This window comes from Homalodisca vitripennis, chromosome 5 (genome assembly GCF_021130785.1).
Source record: "Homalodisca vitripennis isolate AUS2020 chromosome 5, UT_GWSS_2.1, whole genome shotgun sequence".
Lineage (NCBI taxonomy): Eukaryota > Metazoa > Arthropoda > Insecta > Hemiptera > Cicadellidae > Homalodisca > Homalodisca vitripennis.
Genome location: NC_060211.1, coordinates 5,211,754 through 5,224,861, shown reverse-complemented (window position 1 = coordinate 5,224,861; position 13,108 = coordinate 5,211,754). Strand labels below are relative to the sequence as shown.

Below are 13,108 nucleotides of genomic sequence, written 5' to 3'. Positions count from 1 at the left end.
ACCGCTATATTAATTATTTCATCTCATTTTTAATTTATATTACGTTTTTCATGCAATTTTTGCCTTCGAGACTTTACAAAAATATTCTATAAGCCTTAAAAACCCTTCATCTTAAGTAAGTCGAAGAATTGATCGTGCGAGTATTACCATAATTTGAACAACTTAAGTGATGTGATATTTTCGTATCAGAGGTATGCAATTTTAAGCTATCTAAGAGTTCTTCGGAAAAATAAATGCCAGAAACAATGTTTAAAATCAATTCAAAGCTTATTAAAAATCAAACACTCAAACAGAAATACAATTAATATTTAATGCAACACAATGAATTTGTAATTTTCGATTCTTTCAACTGATTGTAAAATGAAAACAAAAAAGAAATAATATCATTTCCATCAGACCAAAGGGAATAAAGAGGCCTGGTGAAATATTGACACAACCAATGAAACATCACGAGACACTGTATGAAAAAGAACCACTGTAATATGATGAAGTTGATTAATATTTGCCACATTTCCACCCCTCGACGGGCGGGAGACAGCTTAGGTATCGAGAGTTCCTCTAAGTCAGCACTACGCACAAGCTGTGCCATCATGTATGAGGTCACATGGCAGTTTTATAGGCTTGTACGAGTATTTCAGGCTGACCTTGTTGACATGTGGAAAGAGTTTCCGATTCAATTATTATTTTTCATTTCATAGATGCAACCGTTTAAAACACTTAATTGCCGGCAAAATCAAGAAAACAAACAGTTCTTCTTTCATTCCATAACGAATTGTAGACATGTAAAGTGGGGGAAATGGTCTATCTGGCAATAGTCCTTAGAAAAATGACCGGAAATAAGAATATGAATGGTTATAGTATGCAAATGAAATATAACTGGGGGAATGACTTCGTATATTAAATGTCATATTTCATTTTAACACTATGATCTCCTTAAATCATAATTATTTTCAGACCATGACATTCCTTTAAGTCATTATTTGTGTACAAAACGCATAAAGTTTGTGTAAGCAGATTTTACTTGTTTTTGGTGACAAAATCGTGCAGAAGCTACTTTAACTTGATTGTCATTAAACGTTGGACCGTTTGATACGATTTTTGGCGTGGAAGTTCCGTGTGAATAAGAGAACCCATTTATACCCGTACAATGTCTGATTTTCTATTTATAGAGCAACAGTTGTTGCGTAACAAAAATTTGTCTAAATCGCAGGAGTTTTATGTTTCAATACGAAATACTTCGTACATTAAATCATGTTAAAATTTTACTGAGCGCAAGAGTGTGAGTAATGGTGGAACTGAGAACATCGAGTTGACCAAATCTGCGGAATGAGTTTGAACCGTTCTGTCGGTCGAAATATTTGAAATAATTAAAAACAGTGTTTAGTGTGAATAGTTTCCGCAGAACTGGTCACGTGATGTGGAGTGGCAATTTCACAGTCGGTGAGCTTTGATCGCGCGAATGCGACTCATTGTCGTCAACGAAATGACCAATTGTTCGGCCACGGCTATTTTCACGTGACACCGCGCTTCAGTTATGGCGCGTACGAAATATGATAATGAAAACACAACACGATAAACTCGGATATGCGTGTACCCGTGATAGTGCACGTGTCACTTCCCAGGACCACAGTTTACACCGGCGCTAGATTTTCCAAAACGGTACCCGAAACTAAAAGCGAGTGGCGGCCATTATAAATAATTGTGCCGCGCTAGTTGGCCTCTAGTAGTGCGCGGAAACACACTGGTATCGCACTGCTATTGATTATAGGGTGGCCACATCAAATAGGGATGAGGGCTAGGCCTATTTACATGCAACACCCTATTCTGGCATCTGCTACCTAGATTACAAGTCGTGCTACCGACGTATCCAATAACATATTGCATCATGCAGCCATATCTACTGTGCTAAATATCAAACTGCGAATATATCATTAAACTCGATTATTTAATTTTAGCAGAATATATTCCTTAAATAGTTTCGGATAATGTTCAATGAAAGAGATCAATTGAATAAAAGTTGAAAATAACAGAAATGTATTCAAAGCTTTTCCGACAGTTAAGAAACGGTGTTAAATCAAAGATAATTTCGAGTCTTTTTTACACTAAATATTTGTTAATACCTTAAAAGATACACAAAAAACTTCAAGTATTATTCCAGTAGAGCCAACCCAGACACACGAGAGTCTCTAGTTGACACAGTTGGTTACCGACCAAAAACATATGAAAAGTCTTAATACAATGTGCAATTCCTTGCAGAATTTGTCGAATATTTAATCATATACAACACAACTTGAAAACATTACGTAAAAGGCAAATTAATGGATATTACGCTTTGTATTCTAATGTTATTTGTTATTGTTCTTAGTGATTTCGAAGTGAATCGCGTATTTGCATTAATTGCATAAGGCGTTTTAGATTCGAAAACAGTGTGTTGTATAGCTGTTCGTCGAAAAATGTTAAAGGTTTTAGTTCTTAACTTGATCGTTTGTCTATTTAAAAACACATTTGTGTAAACAGGAGAAAATTTAAGGGCATGTTTTATGATTCCAAGACGACGCCCATAGTGGTTTTAGAAAAGCCTCTATAACTAATTAAGCACAAATAAAAAAAATTGTCATTGTTTATTTCAATCTTGCGATTAAATAAATAAATATTTTATAATTGATAAATACAAACAACCAACTTGTGGGTTGCAACGATCATTCTTTACCGTATGAAACTAGTCAGCATTTAACATCTGCAAAATTACAGATTAAAGAAATCCAATCATTTACAGAGTACACGTAAAAATCCAATCAAACAACACCAATTTGTATTTAAACCGGCCCTTTTGTTCGGTATTAATTCGGAACGTGATGTTTTTCCAAATAGAATCTGTATTTGATTTAGTAGAGCGCGGTCTGTGGAGAGGACAGGAGGCAATTTGAGAGCACAATGGCAGTTTTTAATTCCACAACAATGCTCAGTTTCACAGGAATTAAAGAGAGACGGAAGGGTTGATTATACGTTACGGGCTCGCCGGACTGTAGTCGTCTCACTTCCGATTGTGTTGGAGTGTGTGACTTACATCCCCGAAATGGCCCGACACCACCTGCCTTTGTGCCGTCAAAAACGTGTGGACCTGCTACGTTCGCGGTACACAACACATCGATAAATGTTACTTTCATTCACTCACTTGTAGAGGTGGAACTGGTTCAATTTTGCAATGCAATTGGTTAAAAAAGCGTGTGTGTGAAATTCTGATAAAATCTTACACATCATCGTTTCTTAAAGCTAGGAAGACATGATAGTGCAATAATCTACGCTACTTAGTTCGTAATTCTTATCAATAATTTATATCGCATGCAAGGAAGATGTTACAAGTCTATCTCTCTTTGTTTGAGATAGTTATAATTACTAGTAAGGTGCCACTTGATGTGTCACGTAACAGGCTTCAGTTCCAAGCAAAAGTTCAAGTATGTAGCTCAAGTTACATGTAATATGTCACTTGATCAAATATTATTTGATTTCACTCAGGTTGGTTACACATGTATTTATTGTACGATTTTCTCATTGCCATTACGGTTTACACATAGGAACAAAGAAAAGTGTTCGCTAACGCCCAGCCAAATCCCATGGAGTGACATGCATATTCATCAAACTCGAAATTGCATAATGAGAATGGAGCTTCATGCAAAGTTTCAAGACTATTGGTGGTCAGTTCATTTTCGAGGCGTCGTGTTGAAAGACGGGCGCGAATTCTTTTCAGACCTTTAAGTAATGATCTTCGCTAACGCTCAGACAATAATACACACACACACCGATCACTTTTAGTGAATTTTTATATAAAAACATTTTAACTACAAAAATCCTATATTGTATTGTACTTCTTTAAAAGAATTCAATACGTGTTATACTCAAATTATACTTTAGTAAATAAACGGAAACCTGAAAATAGGAAGTTTTAATTTTATAACAACTAATCAAAGATGAAACTAACTATTGACAAGCTAAGTGCGGAAGATAATAGTACGTACGTCTCAGATGTACCACGGACCTGGAGTAAAACAGCAGTTAAACCGCCAGTTCTGTAGCGCAACTGGCCTCCATATAAAAACAACACTTTAATAACCATACAAAGTAAGGCTTGCTCTTGAAATTAGCATAACGCGTTTTAAAACAAAGGAATATTAATTCGTACTCGAACAAAATATCCTTTCTCCGCAAGGGGTAAAAAATAGACACGTTGGAACAAAGGCGCTTCCTCGAGCTACCTTTGTCTTAGCTCGCATTTGCATATGAATAATCATATTATTTAATTTTCACATATCCAGCTTCCTTCTTTTCGGTTTTTTTTTTACTCGAACCTACCCCTTCTTCCCTCGCTAACGGCTGAGGGGTGTCTCGCAGGAAGAGGCGACGAAGGAACAATATGAAAATTAAGTTTTTGCTAAACCACATCTTACAAGTATCACAATAAGTTAATTTTTAATTTATTCCCAGACCATTTGTACCGTTTGGGTGTTGTTGAGGATTACACTGAGTTGAAACTCTTAACAATTGTTTAATGCTTTAAATTATATACGTACAAATGTGCTTTTCAAATCTGGGGTTACAAAATTGATATACTATTAGTGGAAAAATTATGCCATTACCCTAGCAATCTTTTGATCTCTTCATAGGATGGGGTTAAGATGGAAAATCTTGGACATGGAAAAGTTAAAAAGATGAATGTTATTGAACATGAAATTTAGACTTTGGGAAAATAGGAGTCACAAATCTCTGTAAGGTGTATCGGAATGAACCGTTGGAACACTGAAGACCCAATGGATCATTCAATGCCGGTAGTGATTAGGAAATACAACCTCTTCCCACAATCACACCCTCCTTTGAGCATCATTTTAAATACTGCCGGAGAGAAGATTCCGGAAACAGTATTGGAGGCAGACCGGACCGGGATGACCGGCGAATTCGTCACGTCACATCAAGCCGCGCCCGAACTTCCAGGTGCAGGCCGGGGATCGCTTCCCGAGCACCAGAATCTGATTATGCACAAGATGACCCTTTCTGGGGGGATCGCCTTTGTCCCACATTTTAAATTAAGACTTTTTCTGTCACTGTTAACATTGACGCAAGGGTTGTCGCGCTAAAACAAAAGCTTATTGTTTCTTGTCCGTTTGATCCTGTCGCATAGCTGGGGTTGCATTGTAACACTCCTGACGTGGACGTGGGAACTCTTGGTGACCGCTGCCTTGCGGCGCTTATCTGCAGTAAAGGTGTAAGTCTTGCGTTTGGCTACATCCCAATTTCATAGTACTGTGATACAAGGATAGAACACTACGTTTCGAGGGTTGGCATTCATTCTCTTCTTCAGGTGATAAACGAAATGATATGTAGGGTTACGTAGGCACTAATCAATGTATGGCGACGAAGACGCTATAATCCAGAATTATAAACGTAGACTAGTTATATCTTTCTAAAATAATTATGAAAGTACCCTAAATCCTGTTTTCCTTTGAAATCAACGATCGGTAAAAAGAAAATTTGATACAACGAATTATCTTAACTGATATGATAGCCCAATGTCAACCAAGGAAATCCTAAAATTTCACATGGTGTCCGAACCATATAGATACCGATCTCATTGACACCCTCTATAACTTGAAAATATATTACTTCGACAACAATCACCCAAATTTATAAAATGTAACTACTACTTAAAATGTATTAGTCGATTCGGACGCAAAATAGTAAAATATTTAGCCTTCTGTTTTAACATTAATATTGTTGTTGATTATGAAATGTTGCACATTTTTTTCTAAATTTTTAAAATATAGTTCACAAAGAAAAATTTGTTAATAATATTCATTTAAAATTTTACAATTTACATATTAACATTACTTCACTAAATAAATTGTAAATACTATATATATAGGGTGAATTACATATTATTGTTATATGTTTAAATTTAAAATTTGTATAAAAAAGGTTAGAAAAACCTTGTATGTATCTGTGTTATATAGAACACAGATACATAAAATATATGTAAATCGATAGTTTAGGTCTCGAGAACAAAACCTGGATCGAGGCTGAAAAGCTTCGATTTACGAGGTTCTAAATTTAATTTTCTTTTTAAGACTTTGAAAAGTTGAAGACTTCTAAAAGGAATTCTTAAATGTTGATTATTAGTTAAAAAGTATCCACAAAACAAAGCGGGGCGCTCACAACCTTTAAAACAATTCTTTCGGAAATACTTATTAAAAAATTCTTTCCCCTAACTTGTGTCCGTGTTTTTCTTCCCGGCAGAAAGAATTACAGCTTCTCGCGGCTCCAAGTAAGTCGATTGCCGGTCTGAGATATTCTTTTCTGAGTGTTAAATTTGTTCTAAGGCAACAAATCATCTGTCATTATCATTGTCCTATTGTTTCACTGACAGAACATAAGTTTACATTAAAACGTGTAAGTCAATTTAAAAATAAACTTTTACATAGGTAGTAAATTCAATTGAGTAATATACAATGTATTGGTAGAAATTAACACTTAACACGAACTTATGAAGTTTCAATTTTGATTTTCTCCTGTCAATTATATAATAGAACTACATTTGATCGAATTAATAATGACAAATGTTATCGGGAGAACATAACAGCTCATTATTGTAATTGTACGTTAAGGTGTCGTGGAAGTGATAGAGGAAATGCGTCTATAGTGGAGGAGTGCCCCGAGAAGCAGTAGCTAGTTAACAGTCTCACGTCTGGCGGCCTAAATGGTGATTGCTACGGACGGAAAAATATTCACCACTAACTACCTCGCATTTTTAACGGCCTTAACACCCCATTTATAAAAGGAGCCCATCTTCGCAAGATTTTTGCTGCCACCCCAAAGCCATCAATGGACCCCACCAGTCAATTTCGGCCCTTCGTCCCCGATAAACGTGACGAGGTTGCTTGCCACCGCCTTGTCGATCTGTCTCAATCAGCGGCGATGGAGTTTTTACACTTTCGCCATTTAGAGCAAATGCAATTCGTTGAAAGTTACTGAACCAGATTCCCATAGTTTCGTGTTTATTTTTAACTTCCTGGGAAGTTTGAAATGCAGTTAAAATAAAGACAGTATATGTATAACAAATTTTACTTAAATGTTGTCATTTTCAGCTAGTTCTCAAATGGAGACTGTTGGCATAATTTTAAAATCTTAATGAATAATCCAGACAATTTAAAAAAATAAAAGTTGCGCTCAAGGCGAACATCTCAGATATCTTTCGTGCCAATATTGATTGGCATAGTGGAAAGGTAATTCCAGTTGACCTTTGCATAGATAGATAAGGCTTCAAAGTTTAATATCACAGTAATAAAGAATAATTAGTGCAATGGAAATACAAAGTTTGTTGTTCCCATGCTCATGATTATTACCTTAAAACTTTTTTGTGTTCTGGTATCGGTTATACCAAAAACATTGGTTAATCTGTCTTAGGAGCAAGAAACGCTGGAGCGAATAACTCATGTTAGTTGTTTTTGTGCTCATGGTGAAAACATCAAAAAATCTTTTTTCCAGTTCCAGTATCGGCAGTTCCCAAAACATTGTTCGCATACGTTATTGAGGAACAATAGATCGGTTAAATTTGTTGAAGCTCATGACCATAACCTCAAATCATTTCTGGGTTCTGGTATCGGAAGTTCCAAAAACATTAGTAACATACATTGTTAAATATCGTAGTAAGAAATAACATTGACCGGACTAACCAAGTCAGATGTTTCCTGTCAGTTTCAGTAAAGGCAGCTCTAAAAACACCATAAGCCTCATCTTCCCTAGTTAACCGGTCCGTAAATCTGTTACTGGCTGCAAATGTTCGGCATAAACAAAAGCCTAACTGAGACGAATCAAAAAGGTCTGCCATAAAATATTCAATGCGCAGCTACGCGCCTGCCGCCAGCTCTTCTCGATAAGGAGCATATGAAGCCGACATTAGCCTGCGGAGATGGCGGTGTCTGGATATGGTAAGGCTGTAACAAGTTCCGGGTGTGACGTCTGCTATCCGAGCCGAACTGGATACTATCCAGGATCACAGCTTAAGGTTTGAGTCGTGGACACATGCTCTCCTGAGGCTCAATTATCTATAATTCTGGAAAACTTCATATTGCCATGTATTCCGTAGACGTCACTAACCTGGAGATAATATATTAACTTGTGTAGTAAGACACAATAAATCAAGAATACCATTAATAAATTATGTAAAATAATAAATTTAAAACACTAATCAGCATCCTTACTGAATATGACTTTGTATTCCTTTTTAGACTAAAAGAAACACAGATTTTAATCTTCAACAGGTTACATTAGGGTCTAATTATTATATTGTCCAAATATATACTTGAAATGCCTTGAAGTAGAGCGGTCAAAGTGTATTTCAAACATTTTTCAGGTAAGTTATCCTGCAGGAGTGACTAAACCGTTTGCACTTCCATAGTCCTTGGCCTGTCGAGGCCGAGTTAGGACTTACATAGGAATGACATATTGTTAAGGAAATGTTCAAAGACAATTTTATCTCTTCACGCTATGTAGGTCACCTGTGCAAGACTATAACAGGGGGGATTTCAAAGCAAGAGTCGTCCCAGATTGCTTATTAGCGTCCCAATTTATCTACTGGGAGACCCGGGTTCAATCTCACGTGGAGTAGGGTATTTTTGCAACTACCAAATAATCATAATGGTTAGCCTGAAGGAATTCGAGGTTATAACGTCATATACCATCCTCTTCAACACCTAACCTCAACTTCCACTAGATCCCAAGAAACCTGATACGTGGAAATATCGTGGTATTTTTAAATCTTTGATTTAAGTATAACTCGTTTAATAATAAAAATCTCGAATAATGCAATAATAATAGTTTGGAAAAGAAGAATAGTGGATTAATTCATTTATGATTCTATAATTTGGACCACGAAACGATAACAGGATATAAGAGGGTTTGTAACATATAACATTTTGCCACTGTTATATGTTACAAAAGGTATAACACAACGTTTCGAGGATCGGAATATGTATTCTTCTTCAGGTTGCGGGAGGGGGCAGGTATTAATACATACAGAAGTAAAGAACAGAAAGAAGAATTTGTTTGTATTAATACACCCTATCTGATGTTATTATGCTATAACTATAATTAATTATACTATTTAAAAAAAGTCAGAAATCCTGTTATCCTTTCAACCCTAGATCGTCAATAAATAAACTTTAAATAAAGAATTTGGACCATATTAGATGTACATAAAGTTCCTTAATTTCAGTAGTAACGTGTGGGAGACACTCTAGCCAAGGTCCTTCACAGCTACCCCAGCTTACGCTTACTGACTCGTGCCGTAATGTGTTTATCAGCGCCTAATACCGATGCTTCGGCACAGTCCCTCCATCTTATTGAAACAGCATTCGCTCTTCCTTTGTCCTGTTTCCGTTTCTTCAGTTTTACACTTGTTTTTACAGGTTATAACTCTTTCAGTGGTTATTGTCTCGGTTTTTCTTGCCGTGAATCATCTTAACTGCCCGCTTTACTGTGGGTTTAATTGACCGATATTTTTATCAGCTTGAGTTTATGTTTTGTGAAGATAATTTGCGGAACCTTTGTGCCAGTCTTGCATCTTTCCGTTTTAATGGGATATTGTCGTCATCTTGACGTTGATGTTTATGATGGTAGTAAATATTGTGCTTTCGGAATTTTTATTCAGGAATAACAATTTGTCCAACGGTAAATAGTGGTTTTCTTCTCAAGTAAGAATTATCATTTTGCTCATTAATTCTGTTTGTTGGAACGGTAGTTAAAATTGTGTAAAATATTTTAAAAAGTTTTAAATGTATAGCCCTTTAGGATAACTTCCCTGATGACAGAAAACATACATTTTTAATCCTTCCAAGAGGAACAGCAGACATCTAGAGTAGGATATTTATAATCAGGCCCAAATGAAAACGGCTGAACATATAATGTGTACAGTACATACATGTATACAAATAAGTTCAAAACTACTGAAGTGAGTGGCACGTTCCTTATTCATTTATGAATTAAACTATATTTTAACCTTAATTATAATTTTTAAGTGACATATTATTAGTAATGTTTGCTTCAGAAATCTACATTTCACGGAAAAACCATATTATTGTCTTCAGTCATATTTTGTGTGCATTTGATATCGTTTACCTTTAAGAGTTTTGATTCGGGCCTGACTCTAAGATATCCTAAACATTTTGTTTAAATAAATACCTTTCCTCCCAAGAATGATCAACACATATTTTAATATATTTTCTGTCCAGAATTTTGCTCTAATTTATTAAGTGTATTTAATAAGCTAAGCAAAACCTCAAATAGTATTTCAGGCAAACAAATTAAATTTTCTCTTAAGTCACAGAACATTCTCTTTCTTCTCTTCTTTTAATTTTCGCTCACATTGACTATTTTCACCATTTTTCTCTTGTTCAACTTAAATGGTGCGCTTTGATAAGTTCAACTTTGTATATTTGATGAGCTGGTGAGTGACGCTAAGAGATCAAAGGGAGGACGTAAAGAGCACACCCTTTTGGGCGGAATGACGTGATCATAGTTTTCCATAAAACTGTCCTGGTAATTACTTAGCGAGCAGGACGCCGGTAATCCGCTGTCGCTACGGTCGAGCCATGATTACTAGATCAATTATTATAATCCACGGTCGAGCGTAGGTTTTTCTCCGTCCCTGCAACACCGATGACGGGGTGGGCGGGGGCGGGGGGGATGATGGATGCAGGCCCCAGCTGTGTGTGTCCGGCAGTGGCCATTTAGGCTTAGTTTGTATTATTTAATGATAGTTCCAAAAACGTGGTGGCCGGCACTATTGACCAGGAGAGGGGGTGGTGGGAGGGAGGGCCACTGCAATGGCCGACACTAGATCCTAGGCTCACGGTAATTGTACAACTATGTTGAGCAGAGGCCGCGCCGCGCCGCGCTCCGCCGACACTTCAATTAATATACATCGATTATTTACATATAATTGCGAGCCGTTATACACACGTCTGTGCGAGTCAGGCCTTCGGCGATTGAAAATGAATTAGTTTGGTCAAAGTGGCGCCTTTTTTGTGCAGGCCACCTCGAGGTAATGCGGATACATTATGTACCGCGACCGGTGACTCTACACGAGTTGTGGAGTATTGATTTTGTAGCTGCGACTATTTGACTTTGTACTCCGACTGCTGCAAAGTGACGTTTTCGGAAGAGGTAAGATCGGAGTAACGCGTCCAAGGCGTGCGAAACGTCCACAATCGCATCACTTTGTGTCCGTTTGTTAATGACCGTCATTGAAATGTATGCTCTTCTGTTTTGTCAACAATTAAAAACGTTATACTTATTTTGTCTCTACTCATTGATTAAATTACTTCAATTCCTTTTTATTTGTGAAACGTAATAGCTTCAGAGGAAGCTATACACGGCAGAAGAAGACACCAAGACTGGTTTAAGAAGCTTTAGTTATAATGTTGATGTTTACGTTAGATACAGTAGTTCATAACTGGAATATAACAGTCCATCTGTTAAAAAATTGTATTATGGAAATAGTAATGATTAAAGAACTTTTTTGTGAGAGTCCACACATAAACGTTTTGAAGAAATCGATTTCTCAACCAAGATGGGACGTACTTTATTTATTTAATTAATGAGGAGAAATAAACAAAATAAAAGTGGAAATATTTTGGAAATAGACTAGTGTAAGTATATAAAACATGAAGCATTGACAAATATCTATAAAGTTAAATTTTGTTTAAAAAATGAAATGTTTAAGTCATGACCAGACGTAACATCGTATTGGCGAAGTAAAGGAAAAATTGTTTTGGAAATATTTATATTACAGTACTTATTTTTGTCATAATTATTTAAGAGTTGTTGAGAAAATAGAAGGGTTATAGGGGGTACTTTAAAATTATATAAAATGGTTTTGGATTAAAGAAAGGGCACGAATAATTGGAATACTGGAAGTTTTTTGTTTATTTTACATTTGTGTTTGAGATTAAAACATTTTTGATGTATCACGATGAAAATTGAAAACGTAGTTTCTGGGTGTGCCATTTTACGAATATGACGAAATTTGGAACAGTTTTCTTGAATGTCTGCTCGGCGAAGTATCGGATGAGATTGCAACTGCAGGCTCGGAGCAGAGCGGGGCTGGGGAGCCAACGCCAAGCCCGCCCCGTATTCAATTGAAGCTGCACACATGCACATGTGGGGGGAGGGTTAAAGTGCATCCAGTATTGCAATTTCCCCCCCCCCCCCGCTGCATAATTATATGAACCACCTCCCTCGGAGCGTCGGCCAATGAGAGCGCAGAGTGCACTATCCATGTTTCCTGATTATGTTACGCAGCACACAACATAATATATCGACGGCTCAATTGTTGCTGGCAATTTATGTTGCTACCCTTCACCGAAAATGTTAATCCCTTTCTATCGATCGCCGGCCCTAGCGCGTGACTATTTCCGGAGTTTGCAGGACCCAACGGGCCTCCCGTGAAATTAAACTTTAACTACGAACACTTTTTAAGCAAACCGAAAATAATTTAAAACCAATCGTATTTTTGTACAACGTTAAAGGTAAAAACTACAAACGTAAGAAAAAATAAGGGTATCAAAATACAGTTAGTGATAGAAACATAACAATCTTTACTTTGCCAGATATAAAAGAAGTTATAATAAACGAATAATTAAATAGACGTACGTTACGTTGTGAATGTTGAATTCAACACCATTTCACCCTCAGACATCTAAAACTAGTCACAGCCTTGACTCCTGGAGTCTGGAGTGCACGTCCGCCTGAAGAGGTCAGTAAGACGGAATCAGTTGAGTACCTTTGCACTACTACTTGTACTCCTACACTAAGCGGAATGTGAAATGGAGTTAAAACTCAACATTCGTCAATTTAATTAGTTTATAGCTTTTTTATATCCGCCAAAGTAAAAAAAGTTGTTTCTATCACTGACCCTTACCCTCTATAGCGATGTTGTGTGGATTTTGTTGCTTATAACAAGATGGCTCTGGCGTCTGAACTTACTCAACATTTTGTTACTGTATTAGTTTGTTGCCATTGTCTATTTCACGAGCTTAATGAGTAAGTGGTAAGTAAAAAG

At 36.6% G+C, this 13,108-nt stretch overlaps 1 protein-coding gene across 7 annotated transcripts in view; it reads right to left on the bottom strand.

Moving 5' to 3' along the window:
• The window catches only part of LOC124361729 (zinc finger protein 37-like), a 246,677-nt gene that overhangs the window by 34,963 nt on the left and 198,606 nt on the right, over nt 1-13,108 (bottom strand). The gene's annotated exons all lie outside the window — the stretch shown is intronic.